Source organism: Ambystoma mexicanum, chromosome 9 (genome assembly GCF_040938575.1).
Source record: "Ambystoma mexicanum isolate Mex_15411 chromosome 9, UKY_AmexF1_1, whole genome shotgun sequence".
In the NCBI taxonomy this organism is placed as follows: domain Eukaryota; kingdom Metazoa; phylum Chordata; class Amphibia; order Caudata; family Ambystomatidae; genus Ambystoma; species Ambystoma mexicanum.
Window position 1 is genome coordinate 1,524,275,865 of NC_090931.1, and position 18,277 is coordinate 1,524,294,141.

The following is an 18,277-nucleotide window of genomic DNA, read 5'->3' on the forward strand; positions in this document are numbered from 1 at the left end:
GGAGAACAGGAGACAGACACGGGGCATGAGCAGGGGTGGGGAGAACAGGAGACAGACACGGGGAATGAGCGGGGGATGGGGGACAACAGGAGACCGACACGGGGCATGAGCGGGGGGTGTAGGGGGGGTACAGGAGACAGACACGGGGCATGAGCGTGGAGTGGGGGAATGCAGGAGACAGACACGAGGCATGGGTGGGGGCAACAGGAGACAGACACGGGGCATGAGCGGGGGCTGGGGGGAACAGGAGACAGACACGGGGCATGAGCAGGGGGTGGGGGGAACAGAAGACAGACATGGGGCATGAGCGGGAGAGTCGGGGGCAACAGGAAAGAGACACGGGGCATGAGCGTGGGGTGGGGGGTACAGGAGACAAACACGGGGCATGAGCGGGGGGTGGGGGGAACACGAGGGAGACACGGAGCATGAGCGGGGGGCGGGGGGTAACACGAGGGAAACACGGGGCATGAGCGGGGGGGAACACGAGGGAGACACGGGGCATGAGCGGGGGGGGCCAACAGGAGACAGACACGGGGCATGAGCAGGGGGTGGGGTCAACAGGAGAGAGACACGGGGCATGAGCGGGGGATGGGGAGAACAGGAGACAGACACGGGGCATGAGCGGGGGGTGGGGAGAACAGGAGAGAGACACGGGGCATGAGCGGGGGGTGGGGTGAACAGGAGACAGACACGGGGCATGAGCGGGGGATGGGAACAACAGAGACAGACACGGGGCATGAGCAGGGGGTGGGGGCAACAGGAACAGACACAGGGCATGAGCGGGGGGCGGGGGGCAACAGGAGAGAGACACGGGCATGAGCGCGGAGTGGGGGGGTACAGGAGACAGACACGGGGCATGAGCGGGGGGTGGGGGGAACAGGAGACAGACACGGGGCATGAGCGGGGGGTGGGGGGTACAGAAGACAGACACGGGGCATGAGCGGGGTAGTGGGGGGCAACAGGAGAGAGACACGGGGCATGAGCGGGGGGTGGGGGGTACAGGAGACAGACACGGGGCATGAGCAGGGGGTGAGGGGCAACAGAAGAGAGACACAGGGCATGAGCAGGGGGGTGGGGGGTACAGGAGACAGACACGGTGCATGAGCGGGGGTGGGGGGCAACAGGAGAGAGACACGGGACATGAGCGGGGGGTGGGGGGAACAGGAGACAGACACGGGGCATGAGCGGGGGGTGGGGGGTACAGAAGACAGACACAGGGCATGAGCGGGGTAGTGGGGGGCAACAGGAGAGAGACACGGGGCATGAGCGGGGGGTGGGGGGGTACAGGAGACAGACACGGGGCATGAGCAGGGGGTGAGGGGCAACAGAAGAGAGACACAGGGCATGAGCGGGGGGGTGGGGGGTACAGGAGACAGACGGGGCATGAGCGGGGGATGGGGGGCAACAGGAGAGAGACACGGGACATGAGCAGGGGGGGCAACAGGAGACAGACATGGGGCATGAGCGGGGGGTGGGGGGTACAGGAGACAGACACGAGCATGAGCGGGGGGTGGGGGGCTACAGGAGACAGACACGGGGCATGAGCAGGGGGTGGGGGGCAACAGGAGAGAGACACGGGGCATGAGCGGGGGGGTGGGGGGAACAGGAGACAGACATAGGGCATGAGCGGGGGGTGGGGGGAACAAAAGAGACAGACACGGGGCATGAGGGGGGTGGGGGGCAACAGGAGAGAGACACAGGGCAGGAGCGGGGGGTGGGGGGCAACAGGAGACAGACATGGGGCATGAGCGGGGGGTGAGGGCAACAGGAGAAAGACACGGGGCATGAGCAGGGGGTGGGGGGGAACAGGAGACAGACACGGAGCATGAGCGGGGTGTGGGGAGAACAGGAGACTGACACGGGGCATGAGAGGGGGGTGGGGGGCAACAGGAGACAGACACGGGGCATGAGCGGGGGGGCAACAGGAGAGAGACACGGGACATGAGCGGGTGGGGGGAACCGGAGACAGACACGGGGCATGAGCGGGGGGGGGGAACAGGAGACAGACAGGGCATGAGCGGGCGGTGGGGGGTACAGGAGACAGACGTGGGGCATGAGCAGGGGGTGGGGGGCAACAGGAGAGAGACACGGGGCATGAGCGGGGGTGGGGGAACAGGAGACAGATACGGGGCATGAGCGGGGGGTGGAGGGCAACAGGAGACAGACACGGGGCATGAGCGGGGGGTGGGGGGCAACAGGAGACAGACACGGGGCATGAGCGGGGGGTGAGGGGCAACAGGAGACAGACACGGGGCATGAGCGGGGGGTGGGGGGCAACAGGAGACAGACACGGGGCATGAGCGGGGGGTGGGGGGAACAACAGACACGGGGCATGAGCGGGGGGTGGGGGGCAACAGGAGACAGACACGGGGCATGAGCGGGGGGTGAGGGGCAACAGGAGACAGATACGGGGCATGAGCGGGGGGTGGAGGGCAACAGGAGACAAACACGGGGCATGAGCGGGGGGGTGGGGGGCAACAAGAGAGAGACAAGGGGCATAAGCGTGTGGGGGGAACAGGAGAGAGACATGGGGCATGAGCGGGGGGGTGGGGGGCAACAAGAGAGAGAGACACGGGGCATGAGCGTGTGGGGGAAACAGGAGAGAGACACTGGGCATGAGCGGGTGGGGGGAACAGGAGACAGACACGGGGCATGAGCGGGAGGGGTGGGGGCAACAGCAGATAGACACGGGGCATGAGCGGGGGGTGGGGGGCAACAGGACACAGACATGGGGCATGAGCGGGGTGTGGAGAGAACAGGAGACACACACGGGGGGTGGGCGGGAGTGAGAGAGACACACGGGGCAAGAGCGGGGGTGGGAGGGAGGGGAAAAGAGACGCAGGGAAAGAGCGGGGGTGGGAGGGAGGGGGAAAGAGACGCGGGGCAAGAGCGGAGGTGGGAGGGAGGGGGAAAGTGACGCGGGGCAAGAGCGGGGGTGGGAGGGAGGGGGAAAGAGACGCGGGGCAAGAGCGGGGGTGGGAGGGAGGGGGGAAGAGACACGTGGCAAGAGCGGGGGTGGGCGGGAGGGGGAAAGAGATGCGGGGCAAGAGCGGGGGTGGGAGGGAGGGGGAAAGAGACGCGGGGCAAGAGCGGGGGTGGGCAGGAGGGGGAAAGAGACGCGGGGGTGGGCGGGAGGGGGATAGACACGCGGGGCAAGAGCGGGGGTGGGCGTGAGGGGGATAGACACGTGGGGCAAGAGCGGGGGTGGGGGGGAGGGTGATAGACATGCGGGGCAAGAGCGGGGGTGGTCGGGAGGGTGATAGACACACGGGGCAAGAGCGGGGGTGGGCGGGAGGGTGAAAGACACGGGGCAAGAGCGGGGGTGGGCGGGAGGGTGAAAGACACGGGGCAAGAGCGGGTGTGGGCGGGAGGGAGAAAGACACGGGGCAAGAGCGGGGGTGGGCGGGAGGCCGAAAGACACAGGGCAAGAGCGGGGGTGGGCGGGAGGGAGAAAGACACGGGGCAAGAGCGGGGGTGGGCGGGAGGGGGAAAGAGCGGGGGTGGGCCGGAGGGGGCAAGAGCGGGGGTGTGTGGGAGGGGGAATGAGCGGGGGTGGGCGGGAGGGGGAAAGAGACACGGGGCAAGAGCAGCGGGGGTGGGCGGGAGGGAGAAAGACACGGGGCAAGAGCGGGGGTGGACGGGAGGGAGAAAGACACGGGGCAAGAGTGGGGGTGGGCGGGAGGGAGAAAGACACGGGGCAAGAGCGGGGTTGGGCGGGAGGGGGCAAGAGACACGGGGCCAAGAGCGGGGGTGGGCGGGAGGGGGCAAGAGCGGGGGTGGGCGGGAGGGAGAAAGACACGGGGCAAGAGCGGGGGTGGGCGGGAGGGAGAAAGACACGGGGCAAGAGCGGGGGTGGGCGGGACGGGGAAAGAGACACGGGGCAAGAGCGGGGGTGGGCGGGAGGGGGAAAGAGACACGGGGCCAAGAGCGGGGGTGGGCGGGAGGGGGAAAGAGACACAGGGCCAAGAGCGGGGGTGGGCGGGAGGGGGAAAGAGACACGGGCCAAGAGCGGGGCTGGGCGGGAGGGGGAAAGAGACACAGGGCCAAGAGTGGGGGTGGGCGGGAGGGGGAAAGGGACACGGGGGCGGGAGGGGGAAAGAGACACGGGGCCAAGAGCGGGGCTGGGCGGGAGGGGGAAAGAGACACGGGGCCAAGAGCGGGGGTGGGCGGGAGGGGGAAAGGGACACGGGGCCAAGAGCGGGGGTGGGAGGAACAGGAGACAGACACGGGCATGAGCGGGGGTGGGGGAACAACAGAGACAGACACGGGGCATGAGCAGGGGGTGGGGGCAACAGGAGACAGACACGGGGCATGAGCAGGGGGTGGGAGGCAACAGGATACAGACACGGGGCATGAGCAGGGGGTGGGGGCAACAGGAGACAGACACGGGGCATGAGCAGGGGGTGGGAGGCAACAGGAGACAGACACGGGGCATGATCGGGGGTGGGGGGCAACAGGAGACAGACACGGGGCATGAGCGCGGCGTGGGGGGCAACAGGAGACAGACACGGGGCATGAGCGGGGGGTGGGGGAGAACAGGAGACAGACACGGAGCATGAGCGGGGGTGGGGAGAACAGGAGACAGACACGGGGCATGAGCGGGGGGTGGGGGGAAACAGGAGACAGACACGGCATGAGCGGGGGTGGGAGGAACAGGAGACAGACACGGGGCATGAGCCGGGGGTGAAGGCAACAGGAGACAGACACGGGGCATGAGCGGGGGGTGGGGAGAACAGGAGACAGACACGGGGCATGAGCGAGGGGGTGGGGGGCAACAGGAGACAGACACGGGGCATGAGCGGGGGTGTGGGGGGCAACAGGAGAGAGACACGTGCATGAGCGCGGATTGGGGGGTACAGGAGACAGACACGGGGCATGGGTGGGAGCAAGAGGAGACAGACATGGGGCATGAGCTGGGGGTGGGGGGAAACAGGAGACAGACACGGCATGAGCGGGGGTGGGAGGAACAGGAGACAGACACGGGGCATGAGCCGGGGGTGAAGGCAACAGGAGACAGACACGGGGCATGAGCGGGGGGTGGGGAGAACAGGAGACAGACACGGGGCATGAGCGAGGGAGTGGGGGGCAACAGGAGACAGACACGGGGCATGAGCAGGGGTGTGGGGGGCAACAGGAGAGAGACACGGGCATGAGCGCGGATTGGGGGGTACAGGAGACAGACACGGGGCCTGGGTGGGAGCAAGAGGAGACAGACATGGGGCATGAGCTGGGGGTGGGGGGAACAGGAGGCAGACACGGAGCATGAGCGGGGGTGGGGAGAACAGGAGACAGACACGGGGCATGAGAGGGGGGTGGGGGGCAATAGGAGACAGACACGGGGCATAAGCGGGGGGTGGGGGCAACAGGAGAGGGACACGGGACATGAGCAGGGGGGCAACAGGAGACAGACACGGGGCATGAGCGGGAGGGTGGGGGGGTACAGGAGACAGACACGGGGCATGAGCGGGGGGTGGGGGGCACAGGAGAGAGACACGGGGCAGGAGCGGGGGGTGTGGGGCAACAGGAGAGAGACACGGGGCAGGAGCAGGGGTGGGCGGGAGGGTGAAAGACACGGGCAAGAGCGGGGGTGGGCGGGAGGGTGAAAGACACGGGGCAAGAGCGGGGGTGGGCGGGAGGGTGAAAGACACGGGGCAAGAGCGGGGGTGGGCGGGAGGGAGAAAGACACAGGGCAAGAGCGGGGGTTGGCGGGAGGGAGAAAGACACGGGGCAAGAGCAGGGGTGGGCGGGAGGGGGAAGACACGGGGCAAGAGCGGGGGTGGGCGGGAGGGGGAAAGACACGGGGCAAGAGCGGGGGTGGGCGGGAGGGGGCAAGACACGGGGCAAGAGCGGGGGTGGGCGGGAGGGGGCAAGACACGGGGCAAGAGCGGGGGTGGGCGGGAGGGGGAAAGACACGGGGCAAGAGCGGGGGTGGGAGGGAGGAGGAAAGACACGGGGCAAGAGCGGGGGTGGGCGGGAGGGAGAAAGACACGGGGCAAGAGCGGGGGTGGGCGGGAGGGGGAAGACACGGGGCAAGAGCGGGGGTGGGCGGGAGGGGGAAAGACACGGGGCAAGAGCGGGGGTGGGCGGGAGGGGGCAAGACACGGGGCAAGAGCGGGGGTGGGCGGGAGGGGGCAAGACACGGGGCAAGAGCGGGGGTGGGCGGGAGGGGGAAAGACACGGGGCAAGAGCGGGGCTGGGAGGGAGGGGGAAAGACACGGGGCAAGAGCGGGGGTGGGCGGGAGGGGGAAAGAGACACGGGGCAAGAGCGGGGGTGGGCGGGAGGGGGAAAGAGACACGGGGCAAGAGCGGGGGTGGGCGGGAGGGGGAAAGAGACACGGGGCAAGAGCGGGGGTGGGCGGGAGGGGGAAAGAGACACGGGGCAAGAGCGGGGGTGGGCGGGAGGGGGAAAGAGACACGGGGCAAGAGCGGGGGTGGGCGGGAGGGGGAAAGAGACACGGGGCAAGAGCGGGGGTGGGCGGGAGGGGGAAAGAGACACGGGGCAAGAGTGGGGGTGGGCGGGAGGGGGAAAGAGACACGGGGCAAGAGCAGGGGTTGGCGGGAGGGGGAAAGACACGGGGCAAGAGCGGGGGTAGGCGGGAGGGGGAAAGACACGGGGCAAGAGCGGGGGTAGGCGGGAGGGGGAAAGAGACACGGGGCAAGAGCGGGGGTGGGCGGGAGGGGGCAAGAGTGGGGGTGGGCGGGAGGGGGAAGAGACACGGGGCAAGAGCGGGGGTGGTGGGAGGGGGGGAAAGAGACACGGGGGCAAGAGCGGGGGTCAAGCGACACGGGGCAAGAGCGGGGGTGGGGGCAACAGGAGACAGACACGGGGCATGAGCGGGGGGTGGGGGGCAACAGGAGACAGACACGGGGCATGAGCGGGGGGTGGGGGGCAACAGGAGACAGACACGGGGCAAGAGCGGGGGTGGGCGGGAGAGGGAAAGAGACACAGGGCAAGAGCGGGGGTGGGCGGGAGGGGGAAGAGACACGGGGCAAGAGCGGGGGTGGGCGGGAGGGGGAAAGAGACATGGGGCAAGAGCGGGGGTGGGTGGGAGGGGGAAAGAGACACGGGGCAAGAGCAGTGGTTGGTGGGAGGGGGAAAGACACGGGGCAAGAGCAGGGGTGGGCGGGAGGGGGCAAGAGCGGTGGTGGACGGGAGGGGGAAAGAGACTTGGGGCAAGAGCGGGGGTGGGCGGGAGGGGGCACGAGCGGGGGTGGCCGGGAGGGGGAAAGAGACACGGGGCAAGAGCGGGGGTGGGCGGGAGGGGGAAAGAGACACAGGGCAAGAGCGGGGGTGGGCGGGAGGGGGAAAGAGACACGGGGCAAGAGCGGGGGTGGGCAGGAGGGGGCAAGAGCGGGGGTGGGTGGGAGGGGGCAAGAGACACGGGGCAAGAGCGGGGGTGGGCGGGAGGGGGAAAGAGACACGGGGCGAGAGCGGGGTGGGCGGGAGGGGGAAAGAGACACGGGGCAAGAGTGGGGGTGGGCGGGAGGGGGAAAGAGACACGGGGCAAGAGCGGGGGTTGGCGGGAAGGGGAAAGACACGGGGCAAGAGCGGGGGTGGGTGGGAGGGGGTAAGAGCAGGGGTGGGCGGGAGGGGGAAAGAGACACGGGGCAAGAGCGGGGGTGGGCGGGAGGGGGCAAGAGCGGGGGTGGGCGGGAGGGGGAAAGAGACACGGGGCAAGAGCGGGGGGGAACAGGAGACAGACACGGAGCATGAGCGGGGGTGGGGAGAACAGGAGACAGACACGGGGCATGAGAGGGGGGTGGGGGGCAATAGGAGACAGACACGGGGCATGAGCGGGGGGTGGGGGGCAACAGGAGAGGGACACGGGACATGAGCAGGGGGGCAACAGGAGACAGACACGGGGCATGAGCGGGAGGGTGGGGGGTACAGGAGACAGACACGGGGCATGAGCGGGGGGGTGGGGGGCACAGGAGAGAGACACGGGGCAGGAGCGGGGGGTGTGGGGCAACAGGAGAGAGACACGGGGCAGGAGCGGGGGTGGGCGGGAGGGTGAAAGACACGGGCAAGAGCGGGGGTGGGCGGGAGGGTGAAAGACACGGGGCAAGAGCGGGGGTGGGCGGGAGGGTGAAAGACACGGGGCAAGAGCGGGGGTGGGCGGGAGGGAGAAAGACACGGGGCAAGAGCGGGGGTTGGCGGGAGGGAGAAAGACACGGGGCAAGAGCGGGGATGGGCGGGAGGGAGAAAGACACGGGGCAAGAGCGGGGGTGGGCGGGAGGGGGAAGACACGGGGCAAGAGCGGGGGTGGGCGGGAGGGGGAAAGACACGGGGCAAGAGCGGGGGTGGGCGGGAGGGAGAAAGACACGGGGCAAGAGCGGGGATGGGCGGGAGGGAGAAAGACACGGGGCAAGAGCAGGGGTGGGCGGGAGGGCGAAGACACGGGGCAAGAGCGGGGGTGGGCGGGAGGGGGCAAGACACGGGGCAAGAGCGGGGGTGGGCGGGAGGGGGAAAGACACGGGGCAAGAGCGGGGGTGGGCGGGAGGGGGAAAGACACGGGGCAAGAGCGGGGGTGGGAGGGAGGGGGAAAGACACGGGGCAAGAGCGGGGGTGGGCGGGAGGGGGAAAGAGACACGGGGCAAGAGCGGGGGTGGGCGGGAGGGGGAAAGAGACACGGGGCAAGAGCGGGGGTGGGCGGGAGGGGGAAAGAGACACGGGGCAAGAGCGGGGGTGGGCGGGAGGGGGAAAGAGACACGGGGCAAGAGCCGGGGTGGGCGGGAGGGGGAAAGAGACACGGGGCAAGAGCGGGGGTGGGCGGGAGGGGGAAAGAGACACGGGGCAAGAGCGGGGGTGGGCGGGAGGGGGAAAGAGACACGGGGCAAGAGTGGGGGTGGGCGGGAGGGGGAAAGAGACACGGGGCAAGAGCGGGGGTTGGCGGGAGGGGGAAAGACACGGGGCAAGAGCGGGGGTGGGCGGGAGGGGGAAAGAGACACGGGGCAAGAGCGGGGGTGGGCGGGAGGGGGCAAGAGTGGGGGTGGGCGGGAGGGGGAAAGAGACACGGGGCAAGAGCGGGGGTGGGTGGGAGGGGGAAAGAGACACGGGGCAAGAGCGGGGGTGGGCGGGAGGTGGCAAGAGCGGGGGTGGGCGGGAGGGGGCAAGCGACACGGGGCAAGAGTGGGGGTGGGGGCAACAGGAGACAGACACGGGGCATGAGCGGGGGGTGGGGGGCAACAGGAGACAGACACGGGGCATGAGCGGGGGGTGGGGGGCAACAGGAGACAGACACAGGGCAAGAGCGGGGGTGGGCGGGAGAGGGAAAGAGACACAGGGCAAGAGCGGGGGTGGGCGGGAGGGGGAAGAGACACGGGGCAAGAGCGGGGGTGGGCGGGAGGGGGAAAGAGACATGGGGCAAGAGCGGGGGTGGGTGGGAGGGGGAAAGAGACACGGGGCAAGAGCGGGGGTTGGTGGGAGGGGGCAAGAGCGGTGGTGGACGGGAGGGGAAAAGAGACACGGGGCAAGAGCAGGGGTGGGCGGGAGGGGGCACGAGCGGGGGTGGCCGGGAGGGGGAAAGAGACACGGGCAAGAGCGGGGGTGGGCGGGAGGGGGAAAGAGACACAGGGCAAGAGCGGGGGTGGGCGGGAGGGGGAAAGAGACACGGGGCAAGAGCGGGGGTGGGCAGGAGGGGGCAAGAGCGGGGGTGGGTGGGAGGGGGCAAGAGACACGGGGCAAGAGCGGGGGTGGGCGGGAGGGGGAAAGAGACACGGGGCAAGAGCGGGGGTGGGCGTGAGGGGGAAAGAGACACGGGGCAAGAGTGGGGGTGGGCGGGAGGGGGAAAGAGACACGGGGCAAGAGCGGGGGTTGGCGGGAGGGGGAAAGACACGGGGCAAGAGCGGGGGTGGGTGGGAGGGGGCAAGAGCAGGGGTGGGCGGGAGGGGGAAAGAGACACGGGGCAAGAGCGGGGGTGGGCGGGAGGGGGCAAGAGCGGGGGTGGGCGGGAGGGGGAAAGAGACACGGGGCAAGAAGGGTGGTGGGGGGGTAAGGGGGAAAGAGACACGGGGCAAGAGCGGGGGTGGGCGGGAGGTGGCAAGAGCGGGGGTGGGCGGGAGGGGGCAAGCGACACGGGGCAAGAGCGGGGGTGGGGGCAACAGGAGACAGACACGGGGCATGAGCGGGGGGTGGGGGGCAACAGGAGACAGACACGGGGCATGAGCGGGGGGTGGGGGGCAACAGGAGACAGACACGGGGCATGAGCGTGGGGTGGGGGGCAACAGGAGACAGACACGGGGCAAGAGCGGGGGTGGGCGGGAGGGGGAAAGAGACACGGGGCAAGAGCGGGGGTGGGCGGGAGGGGGAAAGAGACACGGGGCAAGAGGGGGGGTGGGTGGGAGGGGGAAAGAGACACGGGGCAAGAGCGGGGGTGGGGGGTAGGGAGACAGACACACGAGGCATGAGCAGGGGGTGGGGGAAAGGGGAGAGACACACGGGGCATGAGCCGGGGGTGGGCAGTTGGGACAGACGAGCAGGGCACGAGCGGGGGGTGGCGGGAGGGAGAAAGACACACGGACATGAGCGGGGGTTGGCGGGAGGGAGAAAGACACACGGGCATGTGCCGGTGGTGGGCGGGAGGGAGACTGAAAGACACACGGGCATGAGCCGGCGGTGGGCGGGAGGGAGAAAGACACACGGACATGAGCGGGGGGTGGGAGGAACAGGAGACAGACACGGGCATGAGCGGGGGTGGGGAGAACAGGAGACAAACATGGGCATGAGCCGGGGTGGGGGACTTACTGTGCAGGCGGGATACAAAGCCTCTCATGCGAGGAACAAAGATGGCGGGTGTCTCTGAAGCCAGACGCACTGCACGCTTTCGCGCATCCAATGAGAGAGCACGTCAGATGTCCACGGGCATCACGCAAGCTGCTGGCCCAATCACCGTCCTGTCCGCCGAGCGAACAGGGAAGTGTGTCCGCGAAGCGAACACAGATATCACTAATCTTTTTCACTTACATTTTTGTCATTTGTTTAAAAACTACTGGACGGATTTACACCAAATAAAGCAAAGCACGCTTTCGGGACCAAGCCGCCGCTCCTGCCGCTAATTTGGTGTAAATCCGTCCAGCGGTTTGGGCTGTAGGCGTGAGCAAAGTTTTTTCCCATTATGTCTATGGGAAAAAAAAAAAGTTTTGGGACCCCCCCTATAACTTTGCCCCCCCTGGACGAATCCTCACCAAACTTTGCAAAAAAATCCAGAGTGACCCAACTACTTCTTTTGCAAAGTTTGGTGAGGATCCGTCCAGGGAGAGCGAAGTTATAAGCCACCCAAAAAGTGCTCTTCCTATGGAAACAGCAACTTAACCATAACTACATGGCCACTACCGTGGCCATGTAATTCAGTCACAAAAAACGTTGTTAGAGGGACGTTATGGTTAGGTTGCACTAGTAAAAACCTATGCAATTCAATGGACAAACGTTGTTACTTCGACGTTATGGTTACAGGTAAAACCACAAACCCCAAGAAATTTACCAGTTATGGTAAGGTAAGATACCATAACTCGCGCCACCACTGTGCACTGCTAAGACTAACACCCATGACATCAAAGAATGCATCACAAATGTGATGGCAGCACAAATAGTGCCTCATCAAACACACCACGTACCCTTCCATCAAAGTGCTAGATTTGCAACTATACAGACACACATGGATAAGCAAACTCTAGCTATGACACCTTTAACTCCAACCCCAACTCCTACTCACCACCACCAAAAGAAACGGCGGAGTCAAAATAAGCACACAGATACACTTGCAAGTCATCCACCTCCCAACAACACCCTAACTCTTACTGGATCCCTTATCAATGCCAGATCCATGGTAGCTCATGCAATTGAAATTGCTGACATACTAAACAACAGTAGCATTGACCTCCTTGCCGTAACTGAAACCTGGCTCCATGAGGCAGCAGGACCCTCACTGATGTTAGCCATACCTGACAACTACCAGATCCACAGAGTAGACAGACCCAATGCCAAAGGCGGTGGCCTAGCAATCATCGTGAAAACCACCTTGCCGATCCGACTCACCACCTCACACCCCTGTGCTTCCTGCGAAGTACTCTCAGCAAAAATGCAACTCTCCAACAACCGCACGCTAGCCATTCACCTGATCTACAGGCCCCCAGGTCCCCTGGGAACCTTTGAAGATGACCTTACTACCCTCATAGCGAACAATACCCAAAAACACTCGCAAACGCTGCTGATGGGCGACTTCAACATCGGTTTCAATGAGCCAGGCAATAAAAATGCCCTCTCTATAACATCTATCCTAAATGACCAAGGCCTTACCCAAAAAGTTCTCTCCCCCACACATGATAAAGGCAGAACCCTTGATTGGGTCTCAGAACTCAACTGTAACATAGTTATCACTGCCATCACCCCTCGAATATGGACTGACCACTTTCTAATAAATTTCACTGCCACACTTGACCTCCCTAGCCCCAAAACTATCAAAATGATACCACCACTCCCTACCAGAAGTAAAAAAGATATTACTACAGAAAAACTTATCCCCCTCCTCCTGCCCACTATTAACGGTCTGAAGGACAACACCGACCCAGAGACATTAGTAGACACCGTTAAAAAAAAGCCATGTCTCACGCACTAGGCACCATTGCACCTGCAAAACTACGCAAAGCTAAGCAAGAAGCCCACCTTAACGCCTGGTTCACCCCCCAGCTTAAGGACCTTAGAAAGCAGAAACGAAAACTTCAAACTATCTGGCGTAATTCGCCCACCAACGACAACAAAGCCAAGCTAACCCAAGCTACAAAACATTACAAGTCTGAAATTATCAACACTAAAAAAAACGTATTCAATGACAGAATTACCAATGCCAAATCGAATACCAAGGAACTATTTGCCATCCTCCGGGAAATGGAATCCCCTATCCAACCACCTGACACGGTCCCAAAGGACAAGATATGGTGCACTAATATACAGAACGCCCTATCTAACAAAATCTCCACCCTCCAACTTAAAATAATGAATAAAAAAGACACCCTCTCTCCTACTGATCAACAAGTGCCTCCAGTAACTGAACCTATCACTATCCCCCCTTTCAGCTTTAAACCCATCTCCATCATTGACACTGAAAAGGCTATCCTCTCACTGAAGCCCTCTAACTGTAACGGCGACAGCTGCCCAGCTCAAATAATAAAGGACGCTGCCAGAGACTTAGCCCCTTTCATTTCGAAGCTTATCAACTCATCCTTCAAATCCAACACAGTGCCAGCCAACTTAAAAGAATCCTGGGTCCTCCCCCTTCTCAAAAAACAAACCCTCGATCCATCTATCCCGACTAACTATAGGCCTATCACCACGGTACCCTTCCTACTAAAAATTATCGACAGAGTAGCCTATCTCCAAATTCAAGAGTACCTAGAAGCTAATCATCTTCTAGGCTCGCGCCAATCGGGCTTCCGCCCCCTCCATGGCATGGAAACAGCCCTGCCAGATCTCAAAACCAAAATGGAGGAATTTAAGGATAATGGGAAAACAGCATTGCTACTCCTACTGGACTTGTCAGCAGCTTTTGATCTGGTGGACCATGCAGTCTTATGCAACCACCTCAAGCTGGCTGCCAACTTCACAGGAGACGCTATAGCATGGGTCCAATCCTTTCTAGCCAACCGGACTATGAGAGTGTTCTCCTCTTCCACGTGTGCTGACCCTATCCAAATCACATGTGCAGTCCCACAGGGCTCCTGTGTCTCACCCACTATGTACAATATCTTCACCAAGCCATTGTTCGACAAGTTGGACAGACTGGGCGTCACCTACACTAATTACGCAGATGACACCCAGATCCTCATACCCCTTTCGGGCAACTATGAAGTGGACTTGGCTCTGGTGAATAAAATTTACATCCTCATTCAAGCATGGATGGCCACACATGGCCTCAGCCTGAACGACGATAAAACTGAAATCCTGCTCCTCGGTTCAGACCACAAATTATCCAAACTCACCCCGGACTATACCTCATTTAACATTGATAACAACACTATCAAGGTTATGCGCGAGGTCAAAACCCTGGGTTTTTACCTCGACTCAGCTCTCACCCTCAAAAAGCAAGTGAACTCCCTTGCCTCCTCAACCACCTACACGTGTAAACTCATCCGGGCCGCCAGACCCTTCCTGTCCAGTGCCAGTTGCCTCACCTTGGCCAATGCCCTTGTCATGTCCAGACTGGACTACTGCAACGCCTTATACTCAGGTGCCAACAAGTCGGTCACTGACAAACTCCAGAGATTACAAAATAACGCTCTTAGAGCAGCACTGAACATCCCATGCAGAGAACATATCTCCAAACACCGGACAGAAGCCCATTGGCTAAAAATAAAGGACAGAATCCTACTTAAAACTATTTCCCTCACTTCTAAATGCCTCAACAATCAAGCACCCCCCTACCTAGCGGAAAGAATCAACTGGAGACCCTCTAACCGACTGACGAGATCTGCCAACACCTTCCTACTGGAAGTCCCCAGATTCAAACTTACCACAGCGGGCGGTGCTAGCTTCCCAGTTAGAGCTGCACAATCATGGAACACACTCCCATCTGACCTTAGATGCCCCTTACCCTACACAAGATTCAGATCCTACACTCTCAAATGGCTGCACAACAATGACATGCAACGACCCTCACCCTAGCGGAAACGACACAACCTGCTAAAATGTTACTCTTATGCGCTTAACCCTTGTTATTTTATATGCATTGTACCACCCACTGTAAGTGACCACTGTTTTGCTGTGTTAGCCTGTGTCAGGCTTTGTAACTAAGTTTCGAGTCCTCTTGTACTGCTGCGCCTAGATGCCCACGGGCTCGGAGCGCATTACCAAATAAATAAACAAACAAACAAACAAACAAAGTACTCAGACACAGAAGGAACTAGTCCATACTAATTGTCTAATACAACAGGTGTTAATTGCTAAGCACATGTCATAATAAATGTTTTACTCTAAATGCCAGCAATTCTGCAAATCATTTCTTTAAATGGCGCAGACCAGTGGTGTTTAAAAATGCTCGTCCTGCACAGAAATGCAGTAAGTAATCCTGACAACATTTACAGTGTCTCAGGAGTAAGGGAAGAATTGGACTACTGTGCTGGAATGGTAAAATTCACGGTAAACCGACAAGAAGATCCACAGGAATTTGTAATGTACTTACTGCAAATACTGGAAAGGAAAAACATACACATAAATGAAATCTTTCACATTTCCTACATGTGGAAACATACATGAAGTCTCTGCAACCATCTCATTCAGTAGCAAGTCCCCAACGAATGCTTTGTGTATGTACCAATATCTAACTGTGACTGCATTCCATTTCAGCAACTGGTGCACAATGCAAACTATAGTATATTGTGTACATCGTGCAATTCTGATAATCGGTCGATGCTACATATACTCTCACGGTGTCAATATGTAATTGTAATGCTCTTAAAATGCAATGGCACTGGAACCAACAACAACTGCAAACGTACCGCCTTCACACATGGCCAGGTATCACTTGGCAAGAAAACCTTCACAACAGTAGCCATAATCTACCACACCGGCGACACAACCTGTGGAGGCCACTATACCGCATACATTAGAAAACAATGCTCCTGGTGGGACTGCAATGATACTTCCATCATTCCAAAGCTGAGATTACCTGCAAATCTTGCAAATGCCTACTTATTGTTGTTGAAAGCAAAATGTACTCATTGATGTACAAAACTACTATACCTTACTCCCCAGTACCAACCAGTACCCTCGTAAATGCACAAATAAAGAATGACCTTCCACACTGTCGTCGTAAAGCAAGTTAGCATACTGCACGCATTCACGAAATGCATTAAAGTGTGTGTTGGAAAATCCTATACCCAATAAACCCAATGAGTACACTCAGACAAACAATATGTGTACAGACATGACAGTAGCACTATTTCCTACATGATACTTAAAAGGGAAACTACTAAATATGAGGGTTCAAAACTATCCTCAGTATTCTCTGAAACCACCAAGTACGCAAATCAGTCACCACCTCTGTAAAAATACGCATACAAATGCTATACATATGCAACTATCACTACGTAAACCCCTAGGGGTACACCAGCACCTCAGAATGTACACAGATGTGAAAGTAGCAACAGGAATACATAAGATGGTAAGCCTGCCCTACAGGAATGGGACACTGTAAACAGTTAGAATACACTACCTGGTATGTAACTTAAACCATAATACTACAATGTTATTTGCAGCATTACGACAACCCAGTTGAACCTTCAACAACCACTGTGCTATAAACATATCCTCAAACACTTCCAAAGTATGAGCAGTTACAGTATGCCTACAGGTACGTAACTACCGTCACAATTATGCAGAAGCACAGTACAATGCCATAATACTTGCAAAACTGTAATGCTTACCTCTGGTGCCCGGCAGGAGTGCCTGGTCCGGACTGTTCTGACGTGTTGCCCCCTCACTCGGGTTAACTGTGCACTGAAGAAAACCCCAGCCACACTCTTCCCCAGCGGTCTACTGGTGGTGTAACCTCCAGAGGACGATGAGGCTGGGAGGGACCTGGATGAACTTGGTTCTTCTGTAAAATGGTGTTCGGGGGTGCTGGATAACCTAAAGGTAAGTGTATGCATTTAGTATTGGTTTCTACTGCTTTCTCTCCCTCCTCCCATCTCTCCCCTTCCCTGAGGTACGTGGCTGGCTGGCACATTGCAGCTTTTGCTCACTGTAATGAACTGAGGACTGAAGGGCAAGGTTAGCTGGTAGGTATCCGACTCTAGTTACTTCACTGAAGACTAGTGGTCGAGACCAGCTGCGACGCACTGGATACAGATGATCAGCAGGTAAGTTCTGGTGAGGCCTTATTCTAGATCTTTAGGTAAGGTTAGGTAACCCGGAAGGAGACTGCGCCCAATATTCAAAGCTGAAATATATTTATTGTTATACAAAGTGCCCTTTTATGATGACACGTGTTTCGGTCTACCATAAGACCTTTTTCAAATCAGGGCTATTATCCTATCATAGCACCATATGTTAATAGTAACGGTAGATATACATGAAAAGAACAAAGTATACAATGGTTCACATATGTAAATTTCAAGTGCAATCCATTTCGAAGATCAAAGAACAAATAACAAAAATGCCAAGAAAAATAAATAATGGTAAGAATAAAAAATAAAAGTAGAAATAAAAAGCCAGACACAAAGAGGGTGGGGGAAGGGGATGGATAAGTAAGGGATACAAAAGTAGATGCAAACAGTTAATTAGGTTTGTGCTAATTATTATGCATCCATTAAAACTTTAAATTAGTGTTCAACATTTTACCTTCGAAGTCCTCTAATGCCCCTGTATAGTTTTGGCAAGTTTGTTCCATATTGAGTTGGGTTAGATCCCTATGAATAGGAAAATTTTAAATGTCATTTCTTTGACCCATTTGTATTTCAAGAAGATATATACGTGTTTCCATCACATTTTCCTATCAGACTGTGGAGTCTAAAGTAATCTTTCAGATTTTCTTCTGTAAATAGACGAACTATTAATGTTAGTGTCACTACCAATACGATAGATCTCCAAAGATACGTCATATCGCGGTGCGGACTCCGCCAAATGTTAACTGCACGCGTGCCCGTGCCGGGTACCTTTTTGCCTAGTTCTAATATGAGCCTTGAATTGTTAGACGGTCTCTTACCTTGACTAAGTCTCCGCGTCTGATCGCGTACCGCAAAAATCTCGAGGGGGCGCCATGTAGTCGTCCTCTCTGTATATATTGGTTAACTCAGTGTTACTATGGTAGCGGACCTCTGATAAAGTCCTTTGTCTCTGTTTTAGTGAGGGACAACATGGCGGCCATGTTGTACTGTACTCGGTTTGCCTTGAAACCTAGCACAGTATACATGATTCACGTTATCGTACTTTGATTATTATCACTGAATGTTGGTCATTAGTAGTCCATTTAATGTCAAGATAAATTGTGCATCTATACTGTTTTTAAAGTTCGAAATAAACGATTACTACTTAGATTCTGTAATACGTGCTTCAAAGTGAATTGGCAAGCCTCAGTGCCTATGTCCTTAGGCGCATTACGCTAAGATTGTGAAAAAGCTAGATGTTATATATACATTCATGAATATCTTAGGATGCGAACGTTGCGCTTTTTGGTGCTTAATACAGCATTTTATTTTCTATTTCTAATGAATGTTCGGCCACAGTCTGGAGGCTATTATGATGAATAGTACCAAGTGTTAGAGGGCGAATCTAGGCCCTTATTCC